General features: G+C 44.5%; 1 long non-coding RNA gene across 1 annotated transcript; it reads right to left on the bottom strand.

Moving 5' to 3' along the window:
• Positions 1–9,718: 9,718 nt before the first annotated feature.
• Positions 9,719–13,503, bottom strand: LOC132667057 (uncharacterized). Its single transcript, XR_009604963.3, has 3 exons — positions 13,042–13,503; positions 11,501–11,600; positions 9,719–10,854 (listed from the first exon to the last, which is right to left on the bottom strand). It is a non-coding gene; the product is annotated as an uncharacterized LOC132667057 (long non-coding RNA).
• Between the last annotated feature and the right edge of the window lie 1,836 nt (positions 13,504–15,339).

Genomic DNA, 15,339 nt, shown 5'->3' on the forward strand with positions numbered 1-15,339 from the left:
AGGTTTATAGTTCTACCAGTCCACCTTTTATGAGCCATCTGAATTAAGTTGCAAAACCTCTATAAGTGTTTGATTTTTCATCTCCAAAATGTTTAACATCAGTTGATGGTTCCCTCACTGGTGTTTCTAAGGATTATATGAATTAATCTTCTGAAAGGACTGAGAGCAGGGGTGCCTGGGTGGCTCAGTTGGTTGGGCATCTGACTTTGGCTCAGGTCATGATCTCATGGTTTGTGAGTTTGAGCCCCACATTGGGCTCTGTGTTGACAGCTCAGAGCCTGGAGCCTGCTTCAGATTCTGTGTCTCCTTCTCTCTCTCTCCTGTCTCTCCTCTACTCATGTTCTCTCTCTCTCTCTCTCTCAAATAAATTTTCTAAAAATTAAAAAAAAAATTTGAAAGGACTTAGAACAGAGTCTGGTACATACTATTCAATAAATTCCAGATCCGGAAATAGTAAATATTTACTACCTACCGCTATAGGTCAAGCACTGTTCTTGGGCTGGGGATACCAGAATAAACAAGATGAACAAAGTCCCTGTCCTCAGAGAGTTTACTTTCCAGTGGAGGGGAATGGAATATAATGTGCTGACAAGTGTTAGGGAGAAAAAAGAGAAAGTGGGGAAAGGGAAGGTGTCCTGGTTTTATACTGTTATTAACTCCGATCAGCTGGAATTGCAGTTCTCAAAACTCGGTTCCCTCTGTGGATCCAGGTTAGGGTTTGTCACAAGAGCAACCTGCATGAGATTTGGAAGAAGTGAAACGGCAGACATGGTGCCCTGAAGGCTGGTGTCGGGGCTACACTGACACTGGTGTTACTACACTCACCTGGTCAATGTGGGGCAGCTCCTGGTCCATAGCTCCTGTGACTCAGCCTCCAGAGTCCTGGGCCTGGAGCCACAGCTCCTCTGGCAGGCCACCCTCGCCGCTGAGGTTGGAAGGCAGTGAAAGGCAATGGCCGGCCCTACTTCGTCTTTCTGGGTCTCCAACTGTCCTCACTCTCCCTTCCTTCAAGTCCAACTTTTCTTTCAGTTGTCAGCACTGCTGACACACAGTGACGTTAGGCCAAACTCCAGCTGCCAAGTTCACCTCACAGACTTGTTCCCCAGATCTCACCATTGTGTAAGTTCTGTGCCGTATAATTTCCATAATCCCAAATGATTCGAGATGCTTCCACTTCCCCAAACATGGCCTGACTGATCAGAGGGTGCCATCTGGAAGTGGGAAGCTGCTATTTCATACAGGGGACAGAGAGGCCTTCACTGATAGGGAGACATCTAAGCAAAGAAAGAAAGGAAGGAACAAGGCATCTACTGTTCTAGAGGAAGAGCATTCAGGCAGAGGGATGAAAAGTACAAAGACCTGGGGATGGGAGTGTGTTCAATAAACAGCAAAGAGGTGAGTAGTCTGAGCCAAACTGGAAAGGAAGAGTGTTTGGAGAGGGGTCATGGATAGGGAGGGGCTGGATCCCAGGGGACCTTGTGGGCCATTTTATGAATTTTGTCTTTTACTCTGAAAAGGGAAGCCATTGAATGGTTTGGAGCTGATCAACAGTTTAAAAGGATTATTTCTATTGTAGGGACAATGCACTGTAGGGAAATAAGGGTAGAAACAGAGAAATCAGCTGGGAAGCTATTGCAAAAATCTAGGTGAGAAATGATGATGGCCCGGTAGAGGTGGTGGCAGGTGACCAGATAAACAATAAGGTTTCCTCAGGGACTCGATATAGGCCATGAGAGAAAGAGGGTGGAGTACAGTGTAGCCCCAGTTATTGGCTTGGTTTTTAACTATTTTCTTTTTTCCTAGAAGGACACTAGTTAGAAAAGTTCTAGAAGAAAATTACATGAAACATGTGCTGAATCTGGTAATAGAACTTTCTTAGCATGACCCAATGGCAGAAACCATACAAGAAAGATTGGAAAATCTGATGGTATGAAAAAGTTATAACAGGGGCACCTGGATGGCTCAGTCGGTTAAGCGTCTGACTCTGGATTTCGGCTCAGGTCATGATCTCATGGTTCGTGGGATTGATCCCTGCATTGGGCTCTATGCTGATATCTTGGAGCCTCTCTCTCTCTCTCTCTCTCTCTTTCCCCGCCCCTCCCCTACTCATGCGTGCTTGCTCTCGCATTTTCTCTCTCAAAATAAATAAATAAACGTTTAAAAAATTATGACATAGGGGCACCTGGGTGGCTCAACCGGTTAAGCTTCCAATTTCGTGAGTTCGAGCCCCACATGGGGCTCTGCACTGACAGCTCAGAGCCTGGAGCCTGTTTCAGATTCTGTGTCTCCCTCTCTCTCTCTGCCCCTCCCCCTCTTGTGCTCTCTCTATCTCTAAACAAGAAATAAACATTAAAAAGAAGTTATAACATAAAATAAAGTTACAACACAAAGTAAAAGGACAAACTAAGAAAAAAGTCTATATGTGAACATGTAATATCCAAAGCATTGTTACATGTAATATGTAATGTCTTTGAAATCAACTAGAAAGATATAAACATGAATGGAAGAGGGATCTAAGACATCAGTGAGGAATTCACTGGAGAAGAAATACAAACAGACAAAAAGCCAATGTGAAATTGTTCAACATACCTTAGTGATCAAAGAAATGCAAATTAAAACCACAAGGGCACATATTTGTTTTACTACCAGACTGACAGGTTGTGATATCACAGAACAGCCCTTGGAAATTAAAAAATAAAGATGCCAGCAAGAATTAAAATACCCACGAAAGGACTGGAATAGTAAGTTGAGGAAATCTCCCCGAAAGTAGAAGTAAGGGAGAAGGAGAGTGGGAATGGGAGAGGGAATGAGAAAGGCAGAGAAATGGCAGAGAAAAAAGAAGACAGCTCATCCAAAAGGCTACTATTTGAATAAAAGAAGTTCTAGACTGTGTTGTACACCTGAAACTATATATGACGCTGTATGTTATCTATACTAGTGTTTTTTAATAAAAAATGTAAAAAGGATACATAGATAGATAGATGATAGATGAAAGTTCTAGAAAGACAAACAGAGAAAACAGAGGAGGAAACCATCCCTCATCAAACTCAGGAAATTTCTAGATTGCAAAGGCCACCCGCTGTGCGAAACAAACGGATGGAAGTAGACCTGCTCTGAGTCTCCTCGCTGTGGCACTGGAGGGCGCTGGGAGCAAAGACGAGTATAGCAAAGTGGAAACGATAGATCACTGGTCAGAGTTCTCATGATGGCCTCAGCCTTTTTAACAATGGTGGAAACTAGAAGGTAGTAGAGCAAAGCCTTCAGAATTCTGAGGACAAATGATTTCCAACTCAAAATATTAGGTCAGTCAAACTACTAATGTCAGGGTGGAAAAGGACATTTTTAGATCTAAATGGTCTCAAAATGTATTTTCCATTTCTTCTTTCTCCGTTGTCAACAGCTGTGTCCCACCAGTACAAAGAAATAAACAGAGGTACTGGAAACAAAAAAATATAGCACAGGAAAGAAAAAGAGAAGCCCCCGGGGTCATGAGGGAGAGAGACCCTGAATGATGGCTGTGCACCAGGTGCCGAGGGCAGGGTGTCCACACTGGGGCCACAGAAGCAGGAATGACATTTTTAAAGTTTTTTTTAAACATTTGTTCGTTTTTTGAGAGACAGAGAGAGACAGTATGAGCAGGGGAAGGACAAAGAGAGAGGGAGACACAGAATCCAAAGCAGGCTCCAGGCTCTGAGCTGTCAGCACAGAGCCCAACATGGGGCTCAAACTCATGAGACATGAGATCATGGACTTAGCCGAAGTTGGACGCTCAAAGAACTGAGCCACCCAGGCACCCCATGGAATGACATTTTTTAGAGGAGAATCAGTAGAATAGTTGACATGTCTTGAGAGGAGATTCAGACACGTGGCCAAGAATTGGGGGGCTGAATTATATCATAACATAAAAAAATAAAAATTTTAATAGGCAATTATTTAAATTCCAGTTAAGACAAATTGTCATACAGAAAAGGAAATAGTAATGGCTTACTGCATGGGACAAAAGTGCATGAAGAGAAAGACAAATTTTTTTCTTGAGATTGCCTGGAATTCACACTGAACACTTGGACCTCTAGCACCCTGGTAGAACCTCAGTAAAATAACCTCCTCTACCCACAAGGGAATCTGGGCACAGCACACCCCCAGAATATTGCCCCCATTTTGCAACCATGATGAAATTAGATTAAAAATAAGTAACAAAAATATGGCTGAAAGTAGATATTTGAAAAATTAAAACCACATTTCAAAATAACTTGTGGTTGAAATTCACAGAGGAATGGAAGTGGGAGTACTTCCTGAAATGTGAGATTATTCCTTTCAATTCAGGGACCAGACAAGCATCCTCATTCTCCTTTCCTCCAGCCATCTTTGTGCTGAAAAGCCAAGACAATGACTTAAGACAAGAAAAACAGAAGGCATAGGGATCAGAAGCAGGTGTTAAAACTCAACATTGTTTGCAGGTGATATGATTATCTACGTAGAAATTCCAAAAACATACACAATAAATCATCCAAAATAATAAGAGAAAGTATCAAGTCAACAAATATAAAATAGAAATACAAAACTCAATTATGTTTCCATTCACCAGTAACGATTACGAGTGTAAGTTGTGTTTATCTTTAACACAGAATTACAGCAGCTATGTAAGCTTGTCTTTATAGTCTGACTGCCTTCTGATTTATTCCGTATTTTTAACTACAGCTGCCTCATCTTTCATCTCATTTTTTTCTTTTTACCTCAGTAAACAGAAGCAAGTCTCCAATCTATGCTTTCAAAGAAAGTTACCCTAGGTTCTTTCATATGAAAACTCTTTGGGTTGTCTTTATAAAATTAGGACAATTTAATGAGGCATAAAATTACTGGCTCACAATATTTTCCCCTCTTCTCAAGAAAGGATAATTTGTTGTCTTCTAGCATTTAGTGCAGCGGCAGAAAACTCTGAAACCAAGATTGCTATTAAGTCCTTTAGAAGTAACCCTTTCTTCCCCTCCCCACGTTAATGCTCATAGATTTTTCTTAGTTATCATAGAAAAAAATTTTTGCTAGATATTCCTAGAAGAATATGGTTGGCACTACTAATATTCAGCAGTATTCTGTTTACTTTTATTTCTAGACACTTGGGAGGATCATATTTCTCAGCCTCCGTGGAATTGGACAAGGCAATATTGCTTGTTTTACTCAAAGAAATGTAGATGAAATGCACTTCCAGATGAGAGTGCAGAATTGCTGATCTTTCTGGCAGTTTTCCCCTGCTGTTGAAGCACTTGTTGACTTGGCGGGATGGTACGATTGAAGCAGCCTGGAACACAGAGCTAACCTTGGAGGATAATACCTTGATCGTGTGCCTAGACCTTCAGGAGACATTGCACAGGAGAGAAATAATCTTTGGCATTGGGAAGCCACTAAAAGTTAGCGGTTGTTTTTTTTGCTCCAGCATGAAGGAGCCTATCCTAACCATAAGATACAGATCTCTTTAAGTTGATTTTTCCTTTTGATCAATACATGCAGTTTGTTTGCTTCACTTCAAATTTCTTTTACAACATCTTAGGTGATTTTGTCCAAGTATAAGCTAATGTTAGTCTTCTGAGCACTTTTAAGATAGGCTAAGCTAAGCTATGATATGCTGTAGATTAGGTGTATTAAATTCATTTTTTACTTACAATGTGTTTATGGGAGCATAATCCCACCGTAAGTCAACGAATATCTGTATTTTATATCATGATGACTTAACCAAAGGAGCAACTGTGATTCAAGAATATTGGCAGCTAGGCTCACACACTCTCCCCACCCCACGTAGGAATGTTACAGGGATTCATTTTTAAAGGGGAATGGCCAGTTCATGAGAAAAGTACTACAGATACTGAGAGTGGGGTGTCCTTCAAAAAGAAAAGCAGTTTAGCCTGATTAATCTAGATCAGTGGTTCCCACTGGGGGTGATTTTGCCTTCCAATGGGAAATTTGTCTATGTTTAGCCAAGTTTGGTTGTCGTAACTGAGGGGGTGGGTGCTACTTGCATCTAGTGGGTAGAAGCCAGGGGTGCTCCTAAACATCTACAAAGCATAGGACAGCCTCCAGAGCAAAGAATTATCTGTCCCAAAATGTCAATAGTGCCAAAGCTGAGAAACTCTGCAGCAACATTCAGCAACCCACACATGCAAATTCCCTATCACTTTTATGCTGCAGTCTTTCTTCTCTAACTTTTCATCTTTAAAAATTTACAAATATACATCAAAATATAAATAATAATGAATATGTGTAACAATACATCTTAAGAAAGCCTCTAATATATAGCACAAAGACTTTAACATATATAAAGGAACATGAGGAAAATAAATAATGCAGGGACCTGAATTAAGCAATTTGAAAGCCTTATACATCATATCTTTAGAAAGAAAAGAGAAGACATCCATGAAACCAGGACAGAATACTAGACAAAGAGGCTCTTCTGAGAATAAAAATAGTACCTTTTGCAGTTAAACATACAATGACAATAAGATAATTCAATAGAATAATTGGAAGATAACACTGGCAAAATGTTTGGGGAAGAATAAAGCAAAAAGAGGTGAAAATTAACAGAGAAAATATGAGAAATATGAACCACCAACCCAAGAAACCAAATAAATGAAGAGACATCCTATATTCACGGATTGGAAGACTCAACACTGTTAAGGTGCCCATTGTTCTAGAAGTTCAACATAATGCCCCATAAAGAATTTTCTTGTAGAAATTGATAAGATGATTCTAAAATGTTATGGAAAAGCAAAGGGCTTAGAAAAACCAGCAAGAAGTGGTGGAAAAAGAACTTGGAGGACTTGCACTAGCTGATTTTAAGACTTACTATAAAGCAATAGTAATTAAAAGAGTGTCGTATTAGCTAAAAGATAAATATATCTATGGAAAAGAATTGAGATTTCAGACACAGATCGATTTTGTGTGTTTAACTGATCTTTATAAAGGCATCAAAGCAACTCAATGGAGGAGGAAAATCTGAAACAACTGGATATCCAAATGAAAATAAATGAACGTCAACACACAAAAACTAACTAGATGTTGATTTTAGATGTAAACATAAAAGCTAAAGCTCTAAAGCTTCTAGAAGAAAAACATTTTAAAATGCTGCTATAACATTTGGGGTGGCCAAAGATTCTTAGGACTTAGAAAACATTAAAGAAAGAAATTGGACTTTATCAAAATTAAAATTGTTTGTTCCTCCAGAGACACTATTAAGAAAATGAATAGGCCAGTCACAGGCCAAGAAAAAATATGTGCAATTCAAAGATTGGAAAAAAGATTTATATCCAGAATATCTAAAGGATTCCTAGAACCCAATACTAGAAAGAAAAAGATCCAATGAAAAATGGGCAAAAGCTGGAACAGGGACTTCCTAAGAGAGGATATGATAGTGGCTAGTAAGCACAGGAAAAATGTTCATCATCATTACTTATCAGGGAAACGCAAAGAGAAACTACAGTGAGATTTCTCTATGCATCTACCAGAATAGCCAAAATTAAAAACACTGTCAATACCAAAAGTTGACAAGGATGTAAAGGAACCAGAAACTCTCATATATTGTTTGGTTGGGGGATGAGAGAGTATGAAAATAGTACAATAACTTGGAAATTCTCCTAGCAGCGTTCTCATAAAGTTAAACATACTCTTACTCTACAACCCAGCAATTCCATCTCCATGGTATTTAACCAAAGGGGAGAAAATGCATGTGATAAGCTAAACTGAATACCTCCAGATTCATATGTTTAAGTTCTAACCCCTTGTACTTCAGAGTGTGACTGTATTTGGAGTTAGGGTATTTAAAGAGTTAAGCCAAGATGAGGTCAGTAGATTAGGGTGGACCAAAATTTAACAAAATTGGTGTCTTTATGAGAAGAGAGGAGGACACAGATAAGTACAGAGGAATAACCACGTGAAGACACAGGGAGAAGACTGTCATCTACAAGCCAAGGAGAGAGTCCTCAAGACACCAGTCCTGTTCATACCTTGACCTCAGACTCCTAGCTTCCAGAACTGCGAGAAAATTAATTTCTGTCATGTAAGCCATCCGGTCTGTGGCATTTCATTCTGGCAGCCCTGGGAAACTGTTACAATGTATGCCCATACAAAGACTTATTTGAGAATGATCACAGAAACATGATTTCATTTTAGCCACATCACTCAAATGTCAACAGCTAAAGGGATAAACAAATGAGGTATATTCATATGGTGGAATATGACTTAGGAACATAAAGAAATGAACGCATGTAGCAACAGAGACGAAACTCAGAAACACTGTGGTGAATGCAAATGCCACACAAAAGATCATGTACTCTATTATTGTGCTTCTAAGAAGTTCTAGAAGAGACAAAGGTAATAATCATGTGGAAGAAATCAGAGTAATGTGGTTGCCTCTGGCAGCAAATCTGTTCTATATATTGATATGGGAGCAGGTTCTGTGCATTTGCCAAAGCTCATCAAATTATACATTTCAGATCTGTTTGTTTCACTGTATGTAAGATAGTAATTAAAAATGTCAACCTCAATAAAATCGTAAACAAAAACAATGAAAAGGAAAAGGAAAAAATGAGAGACTTGGAGGATATGTCCATAAAGCCTAACGTTTGTGTAATAGAAATTTCATAGAAAGAGAAAAAAACAGAAAATGGAAGAAAGATTATAAAAGAATTAAAGAAAATACACCTCAGAATTAAGGATATGATTTTCCAGACTGAAGAGGCCCACTGGGCACTCAGCACAATAAATGGCAAAAAAAAAAAAAAAAATCCACATCAATACACATCAGCATGGAATTTCAGAGCACTGGAGGAGAATGGGGGAGGGGGGACAATCGTAAAAGCCCAAGAGCAAGAGAAAAAAAACAAAACTCATCATCAGTGGATTGGAAATATAAATGGCATCAGGCTTCTCAAAAGTAAGGGAAGATGTTGGAAGGAACGTTCCAATAAAAAGGATAAACTCAGAAAGAGAAAGGAAATTCAGGAGAGAGCACGTCCAACACCAAGTGGAAGCCAAGGGCATGCCCAAGAAGATGGCGAGGAGAAATCACAGAAGGTTGTGCATCGGGCTTACAGGGAAACCAGCACAGCAGGAAGATGCCTGGCAGTTCTGGGGTGTCTCAAGGGAATGATCCAATGGATGACTTCATGTGTTTGAAACTCCAAAATGAATTTTACACTTTTGGTAGAGAGTTTAGAAATTAATCCATGGTGAATATGCAGAAAATAAAATAAATGAAAATAAGGCAAGTTGGGGTATAATCAAAAATTATACTGAAAGGGCGCCTGGATAGCGCAGTTGGTTAAGTGTCCGACTTCAGCTCAGGTCATGACCTCACCGTTCATGGGGTCGAGCCCCGCGTTGGGCTCTGCGCTGACCGTGCAGAGCCTGCTTGGGATTCTCTCTCCTCTCTCTGCCCCTTCCAATGCATGCTCTCTCTCTCTCAAAATAAATAAATTAGTAGATAATATCAAAACCTGGAAAATGAGCAAATAACAGTTTAAGATTTGTTTCTTATCTTCCACAAGCAGAGACGTAAATATCAGAATAAACAGATAAGAGATGTTCCTTCAGAGGAATGGGACCTGGGCACACAGGGGTACAGTGTGAGACTGCTTTGGATCTTCAAGTCTTGTACAATTATTTGCCTTTTCATTTTTTTATTTACTTTTTTTACTCAAGTATAGTTGGCATACTTTTTAAAACTGACATCTAGGGGACATACCATTATTTTGCTTTTTAAACAACAGCAATCATGACACATGTCAAATTACTTAGAAAAGTGTTTAAAACTGTTTCTTCACAACCAGGTGCCTCTTTTTTTTTATTGTTCATAGCAGCTTTATTCACAACAGCCCCAAATGCGAAAGAACCCAAATATCCATGAACAGTGGAATGGATGAATAAATTACTCGTTCTGCCTTTTAATTCATTGCCATACTGCCCCTCCAGGAAGACGCTATCAATTATGTCCTTCCCTTTTCCCTACACATCTCCAGCCTGGAATATGATTATATTTATTTTAATCTTCTTTGAACTAACAGGCAAAGCATGGGGTCTTGCTTCATTTCTCATTTCTTTGATTATCAGCCATTTTGGACACATGTTCATACATATCATTCATTCGTTCCTTATTCTGTAATGAATGATGTGTTCGTAGCCTTAGCCCTTTTAAAATGGAAACATTTGCCTGATTCTTATTTATTTAAGAGAGAGAAGATGTTCGGGCACGAAAGCTATTGACCCTTTCATCTGACATATAGGATGGAAACACTTTTCATTCATGGTTGTATACTTTTAAATTTTGCGTCATTTTTGGAAATAGCAAATATTACATTTGTATGTGGTATGAACGAAGGATATTTCCCATATCGGGAAGAACAGGAACCGAAGCTGACTGCAGTGGGCATTGGTGACCGGGAGACCAGCTGAACCATGAGCTGGCAGAGAAACAGGTAACCCAGGAGAGGAGGGAGAGGCACGAGTTAGGGGGAGGGTGCCTACCAGTTGGGTTTGGTCCACTGGGTGGGAGAGGGGCAGCCTGGATGCCCAGGAAGAGTCTCACAGGTGGTGGGTTCTTGCTTTGTGGACATGGTGTTGGAGAAGGCAATGGGGGGGTCCTCAGCTCTGGGGTGAGAGGTGCCGCCACAGTGGTAGATTCAGGTGCTGGGAGGTATCTTCCGGAAACACAGGAATGGACTTTTCTTGGAGGCCCCAGGTCTCAGTGGTCATGGAGGATCAGGAGGAGGTGGGGGGACTGTAGGCTCAGTGGGGAGTGCTCAAGGGCCCTGGGGTCTTGGTGGGGCCAGGGGCAGCCACTTCTGCTACTCCCACAATGCCGGCGGAGACCTGAGAAGCAGGGAAGGGGGTTCAGAAACACACTCACCGTCTATTCCGTGCCTCCTTCATCTGTCCTGCTTCCGGCCCCATCCCCTGTCCATTCCTGAAGTCTCCCCTTGTCACCAGGCCCTCATCTTCTTCTCCCTGCCCACGCTTTTCCCTTCAGGACAGAATGATACAAAGTCCTGGGGTGGGAGTTCTAGAGCATGAGCTAAGGGCTCAAGGGTTAGGATGACCCTTAGAAGGGACTTCGGGGTGTGTAGGTCTTGTCTCTGATGGAGGTGATGAATACCTGTGTGTGTGTGTGTGTGTGTGTGTGTGTGTGTGTGTGTGCGCGCGCGCATGTGCGTGTGTCTGGTACATCAGCATGGTTAGGGGAGGATGCCTGAGACCAGCCTCAAAACTGGGCAACCCAGCTGCTGTGGGTAGACATGACCCCAAGGGCATGAGTTTGAATGTCAGAGAAGACGGTGGCTTATAACAACCAAATGAGTTCACAGAGACAGACGAGGTGAAAGAAACATTTGAAAGAAACATTTAAATTGATATGTTACAATTGATAACAATGCCACCTGTGTGACTCCTGGCTACTTCTGTCCTACAGCACCTCTCTCCCAGGAGACAAGCTTCCCCCTGCCCCACTGGCCCCACTCACCTGGGCTCTGTAGGTCAGAAACAGGAGGAGGGCTGTCAAAGCCATGATCTTGGTCACAAGGAGTCCACACAACAGCACCACGAAAGTGCTGTTAGGCAGGCTGTGGGAGAAGGGAGAAGGAGGAGGGGAGGATCCAGGCTGGGGAGAGCAGCCCCTGAACTCAGCATGGGGCTGGAGCCTGTTTATGGGCCAGACCCACCCCCAGCTCACTGGGGTGAGCCACAGGGACTGCCTGGAACAGAATCCTGAGAACGCAGGAACCTTGGGTGCAGGGAGAGGTTAGCCAGGAAGTAAGCAATGATCAAAGTTCTCATTTCTCTGGGTGATGCTATCAGGGCATGCCACATCTCCAATGAACAGGGAGAAGGCCATTGGTCCCGAAGGAAAAGCAGAGGGAGAAAGCGCCCACAACTATAACCGGCACCCAGAGGTGCCCATGGAGAATCTCTAAGCCCCAAAGGAGCACTGGACCAGGAGACAGAAGGCCTGGATCTTAGTTCTGCTTTGGGCCTGAAGTAGCTGAGTAACTCTGGACAGGCCTCATTCTTCTTGCCTGTGAATCAGCACTAATGGAAAATGTTGCATTCTGATATGTAGCTATTTCTGCTCCATCATGGGGGAAGTTTAGAGTCATTCCTTCACCCTTGGGGTGAGACCTGAGACCTTGGGACCCCTTTCAGATGTCTAGGTCCCCCTGGTCTCCTGAATCAGAGCCCGTACGAGTCACCAGCTTCCCAGCCCCCTCCCTTCAGGTGGGACCCCAGATCTACCAGTCCTCAGAGCCATTGATGAAGGTTGAAATGGTTGTCACTAGAAAAGTAAGTGTGATTGATGACCACAGAGAAGGCAGCAGCAGCCTAGAGTCCCCAGAGGGAGAGGGGTCAGCCCCCAAAGCCTGAGAGGAAGAGGGGGAGGGGCCAGATCCAGCCCCCAGGGTCCCTCAGGCCAGGGCTGACTGGGGTCCAAGCTAGGGAGCTTCCCAGAGCTAGTAGAAAGAGACAAGCAGGGGCTAGGGGAGGCCTGGGCTGAGAGAGAAGCCTAATACTGGGTCCCCAAACCCCCAAGAGCAGGGAGAGTCAGGAGCCCTCCTGTGGAAAAGGCACAAGCCACTTGTCCCAAAGGTATGGCCCTTTCACCATCAGAGTCTCAAGACACTTCTGGTCTGAACCAAGGTCCTGAGCAACCAGCGTGTCTGGCCTGGGAGAGACCTAGGCCACAGGACCCCACACAGACACCCCGTGCCTATACAGGGTGGCCAGTTCTGGGGGTCGGTGGCTGAGGTTGGGTCTGAGCCATTGTGTGGACAAGGGCTCTGTGCCCAGTGGGACCCAAATTATCTTATACCTGCTGAGACAGGACACCCAAGGATGGAGGCAATGGCCTGAATATGGGGACTAGGGACTTAACTGCCCGTAGTCAGTATGGAAGGGAGGAGGGAGCTGGTGGGATCTGGGGAAGGAAGTGAGGGAAGGAGGTGAACGGTTTCATTTCCCCCACCAGACACCCCAGGCAGGCCCCTCCCCTCTCTGCAAAAAGCTCACTTGAAGTCACCACCAGGCTGATGTTTTTGAGGATAGTGATGCTTTTCATAGGACTTCTGTCTATTCCACACCAGTACGCTCCTGAACTTTTCTTCGTGATCTCTGTTACGATGACACGGAAGAAGCCAGCAGCAGAGTTGTCCCAGATGAAATGTGGAGGGCTTTGGGCCATTACCTGGGGACTGGTGCTGGTGACTAACTTCAAGCAATAACCGGGTTTCGACCAGGTTTTGTTCTGATGCTCACCTAGCAGGGGGGCGGATGGGCATTTCACAGAGAGTACCTGGTCTCATCCTTCTGGCTCTGCACCCAGGAGACTAGGAAACAAGTCCTCAGGTGAGGCTAGGGAATGGGACACAGCCACACTCAGAGCAAGAGCCCAGATGGCCCTCCAGCCCCAGCACCACACTGCCACCCTGTCCCGCCATCCCACAGTCCACTGCACACCTCTCCTCACCAACCTCCCTTCCTTCCTCCCTCCCTCCCTCCCTCCCTCCCTCACCCTGTCCCCCTGGAGCCACCTCCTCCCCCTGTCCCTTACCTGAGGCCAGCAGCAGCAGGACGAGCCGCAGGTGTAGGGCCTCCCAGGTCATACCACCCTCTCCCTGTGCTAGGGTGTATGGAAGAAGGGGTGTGCATGGTGGCTACGGGATGGAGAGACCCAGGAGCCAGGTCTGACCGTGCCCAGATGTCCCAGCATATTGAATACAAGATTGAGAAAGGAAAGGTCTTGATTGGGTAAGTATGAGGCCTGCAGGGTGGGTTCTGTGGGCAGTGAGAAGGTGGGGGCCTCGTGGGGGAACCTCCAGCCGCTGAGGGAGGGGGGATCCCTGCTTCAGCCTCGCTCAGCTCAGCCGGATGGCCCAGACACTGTGGCTGTTGCTGGCTCCCCCTGCCCACCCCACACCCCACCTAGCACTTACAGGGGAAGCTAGGTAAATAAGAGACCATCCCACTTCTTACAATCTCTGTTCCTTTCCCTTCATCCTTTGAAACACCTGACTTTATCCACCCACCTCCCACAAGCCAGGGAAGAACTGGCCGAAGGCAGGTAGGGACTATTAGAGGCCGAACCAGCCCTTAAGTAACTGTGGTCTCCAGGGAGAGCAGAGAGGCCCTGCCTGGCCTGCAGGGCATGGTTGAAACGACCCAGGCACACCTACAGGTAGACTCTTCACAGCCCCTGAGATCCATCGTGACAAATAGGAGCCATAGGAAGAGGTCCCCAGGCAGTCCAACCCCAAGGCAACTCCCCCGACTATCACGCACCCTTCTCACACACCCTAAAGGTCAGCTCCAACAACTATGGCACCGTATTAAACGCCCATATGCCAAATCCCACATGATGTCGCGTTTAGTGGTCTCTTTGGTGAGCAGGTTTGTAGGAAGATCACCGGACTCCACATGATATTGGATACAAAGCACATTTCCCTTCTACACTGTCATAAACAGTGACTGCTGTGGTGGAAATAAGCGTGAAGCAATCAGCTAGAGCTACTAAGATTTTATATAAGTTGGACCTGGGCTGGGTACGCCCCCAGGCACCTGAACCATCCACCTCTGACCGTGATCCCAGGGGGACAACAGTCGAGACACCGGGCGGCGGACCTCCGACTCCCTCCTGGACTCACAGCACCCTGTCTCCCTTGGTGCAGGAGGCTTGTCAGATCCGAGTTTTTAATCAGTGCCCTTTGGACAAACTTTGCACAGGTGCTAGGAGGGAATGTCTGAGTAGTGGGAGTCCAGATCGTGAGGGAAATCTGCGTTTTCCATTCTGAGGCGTTACCCAGCAGGTACAAGGAGAGAGGGGATGGGATTTCAGTTTTATGGAATCAAAGCAAGGGGAAAAGGGACTTGAGGAAAAAGAGCAAAAACAGATTTGCGACGTCGAGTTTCCAAAGCCTGGTCACGAGAGTATTTAACTCTGGAGTTCCCAAACTTGTCTGCACCTTAGAATCACCGGGGGCTCCTGAAAAAACTCTCAAGGTCCAAGCCACCACCAGACCAAGGAACCTAGCCCAGTGGGGATGCGCCCAGGCATCAGTGTTGGTGAGGCTGCCCGCGTGACCTCAGTGTGTAGACAAGTCTGGGAACCAGGGATCTAATTTAATTTCCACAAAATCCTTGGGAAGCAGTCGCTACCCCATTTCACCATAGGGAAATTGAGTCCCGAGGAATCTTGGTGATTTCCTTAAGGTTCCCTGGTGAATTGGCATCGCAGAGCTCCTTCTGCAGCCAGGGCCACCTACCCTGGCCCCCCTCACTTCCCCCTCCTCCCCTCACCCCCCCCCCACCCCA

The sequence above is a fragment of the Panthera onca genome, chromosome B2, assembly GCF_046562875.1.
Source record: "Panthera onca isolate mPanOnc1 chromosome B2, mPanOnc1 haplotype 2, whole genome shotgun sequence".
Taxonomy (NCBI): domain Eukaryota; kingdom Metazoa; phylum Chordata; class Mammalia; order Carnivora; family Felidae; genus Panthera; species Panthera onca.